General features: G+C 38.0%; 1 protein-coding gene across 1 annotated transcript in view; it reads right to left on the bottom strand.

Annotated features, from left to right (window-relative positions):
• Positions 1 to 3,273, bottom strand: part of SUPT16H (suppressor of Ty 16 homolog (S. cerevisiae)) — a 63,341-nt gene that overhangs the window by 28,287 nt on the left and 31,781 nt on the right. The window lies entirely within an intron of this gene.

Below are 3,273 nucleotides of genomic sequence, written 5' to 3' on the forward strand. Positions count from 1 at the left end.
TTCTCTCCCTCCTCTGCTTCAGTGCAGTATACATTATTGAACCCATCTTACTCAGTGTCTCCCTAACCCCAAGGACAGTCCCATTCTACAACAGTGGCATATGGATGTCAATTTGAAGATTAAGATGCATCTAACTCAAGCTGTGTCAATTACAATTACTTGAAATACATGTGTAAGTAAGTAGAACAATGAATAAGGACAACTGAAGTTGAACTGATTCCTTTATATTGTTGGCAGAGATTACTAAATAGACCATGGTCCTCCAAAAGAACCACATACTCTGTCCTGGAAGAAGTACAGTCAGAATGCACATTAGAAGCAAGGATTTCATCCCACACAATAGACGTATTATTACAATGACCAGTCACTAAAGTAGAACATCAATGTTTGGTAAAGGGTCAATGAAAAAGAGGAAGATTTTTAATGAGGCAGAATGACACAATGGGTTCAAACACAGGATTGTGAGGATAGCACAGGAGTGTTTTTAGGTGTCGTCAAGCTAGCTATGACTCACAGCTGACTCCGTGAATAGCTGGGAAGCTTCCATTTCACTGAGGTTCTTCCTCGCTTCACGAATCCTCTATCTTTCCCAGAATAATGTCTTTTCCAAGGACTGGCCCTTCCTGACAACATGCCCAAAGTACGTGAGATGAAGTTTTATCAGCCTTGTCTCTAAAAAGCACTCCATTTATTCAAAGACAGACTGTTTTGTTCTTTTGGAAGTTCAAAGGACATTCAACACTCTTCTCCAACACCACAATTTGAAGGCATTCCTCAAGTTGGACAAAAGCCATGTTTATGTCCTCTTCAGTCTTTTCTTATTCATTGCTCAATTTTCAAATGTACTTGGAGCAGGTGCACTTCAACCTTTAAACCAACATCCTTGGCTCTAGTATTTTGGAGAGGTCCCTGACAAGAGATTTGGCCAATGCAACACATCTTTTGATTTCCTGACTGCTGGTCCTGGGATTCTCATTCTTCTCAATGTTAGCCATAATTTGTTATGATGCACAGTCATATGCATTTGGATAATTAATAACATACAAGTTAACATCTTTCTGGTATTCTTTGCTTTTAGCTAAGATTCAACTTAACATCAACATTAGTATCTCTAGTCCCATGGCCTCTTCTAAATCTAGTTTGAATTTCTGGACGTTCTTTGTCAATGTACTATTCTAGACATCTAAAAACTTTTCAGCAATATTTTACATGAACATGATAGCAACAATAATTTTTTTCTAATTTCTACATTCTGTTGGCTTATTCTTTTTTTGGAATGGGAATAAACATAGCTTTTGTGCAGTTGGTTGGTCACATAGCTGTCTTTTCTTGGCTTACTTAGGTTAGTGAACATGTCCAAGAGCTGCATCTCTTTGTTGAAAAACCTAAAATGGAATCCCATCAATTACTGGGGTCTTATTTTTTGCACCAATGCCTTCAGTGCAGCTTTAACTTCCTTCATTACCACTGGCTCTCAATCATATACTACTTGTAGAAATGGTTCAGGGTTGAGACTCTGTGTTTAATAAAGACTCTTCCATTTTCTTTTAACATTTCTTGCATCAAGACTTTGTGAACAGAATCCTTCAGTACTGTAACACAAAGCTTGGATTTCTTCTTCAGTTCTTCCAGCCTGAGTAATGCCAAGTGTTGCCTCCCTGTTGATACTTCATCACTCTGAAAATTTTCTTAAAATACTTTGCTTTGCCTTCTTATGCTGCTCAAAATCTTTTCATCTCTTTTACTACAGCCTTTCTTCTCTCTATGGTCACAGGAAAGTTAGACATAGACTATAAAATAGCTGTCTGGACAGTATAAGGGAACACTGCATGGTTTAAAATCAGGAAGATGTGTGTCAGGATTGCTTCTTTTCACCATACCTATTCAATCTGTATGCTGCGAAATAAACAGTCCAACTGAAAAATGGACACAGGATACGAACTTCACCAAAAACATTCAGATGGACAACAGCCAAATGAAGAAATGTTCAAAATCCCTAGCTCTAAAAGAGATGCAAATCAAAACAACTATGAGATATCGTCCTACCCCAGTAAGAATAGCAAAATTTAACAGAACAGCAAACATCAAATGCTGGAAAGAATGAGGAGAAATTGGAACCCTTATTCACTGTTGGTGGTGGCAGTGTAAAATTATGCAACCACTATGGAAGGCAGTATGGCGCTGTCTCAAAAAATTGCAAATAAAAAAAAATTGCAAATAGAAATACCAATTGACTGAGCAATTCTATTACTGGGAATATACCTTAAAGGAACCATAATCAGCACCCAAGCAGATACATGCATACCCATGTTTACTGTGGCTATGTTCAAAATAGCAAAGAGTTGGAAACAACCCAAGTGCCCATCAACAAACAGAGAAGCTGTGGTATTTTCACATAATGGAATACTATGCTGCACTGAAAAATAAGGAACTTATGAAATATTATACAAAATGGGTGACCCTGGAGGACACTATGCTTGCTGAGTGAAATATCTCAGTAACAAAAGGACAAATACTGCAAACTGCAATTGTTTTTAATGGGACTGACACTGGGGTTGGGGGTCGAGACTGAGAAAGAGGGGATAAATAATGTACACTTGCATTCAAACAGATGAGGGATAGAACTTTTTGAAAGGGATATATGATTAGCTATTACTGTTATGACAGGAGTCCAGAATGAAGGCTGCATAGTGGAGTGGACTTGAGGGGAGGGATTGTATAACAATGGAAGAATTTTTCTTTGACTTTTAAAAGAGAAGACAAATTGGGGCAGGGGTGGGCAGGGAGAACGGTAAAACAATGAATGAATGGAAACCCAAAGTCTGTGTAAACTTTCAGTAAAATGAATTAAAAAATGATAAAAAAGAAAATTAAAGAAGTTATATGAAGAAAAATGTGTCATTATGACCAGTGGAAGACTCATCAATAAAGTGTGTTATGCAGCTGATAAAACCTTGCTTGCAGAAAACTAAGAAGACTTGAGACACTGAAGAATATCAAAGACTACAAAGCTGAGGAAAATTAAACCAAATCCAAGGCAACCAAAATATGACTGTGAGCCTATCCCACCTGAATTTCAGAACCATCTCAGGAACAGGTTTGAGGCTTTGAACACTAATGAGCGAAAAGGCCAGATGAGTTGTAGGAGGATATGAAGGGTATCATCCAGGAAGAGTGCCAACGGTCATTGCAAAGACAGAAGAGGAAGAAAAGACCAAAATGGATGTCAGAAGATACTCTGAAAATTGCACTGGAGCGCAGAGAAGCCAAAGC

The sequence above is a fragment of the Elephantulus edwardii genome, unplaced genomic scaffold (genome assembly GCF_000299155.1).
Source record: "Elephantulus edwardii isolate Elephantulus edwardi_28Jun2011 unplaced genomic scaffold, EleEdw1.0 scaffold00026, whole genome shotgun sequence".
Classification (NCBI taxonomy): Eukaryota; Metazoa; Chordata; class Mammalia; order Macroscelidea; family Macroscelididae; genus Elephantulus; species Elephantulus edwardii.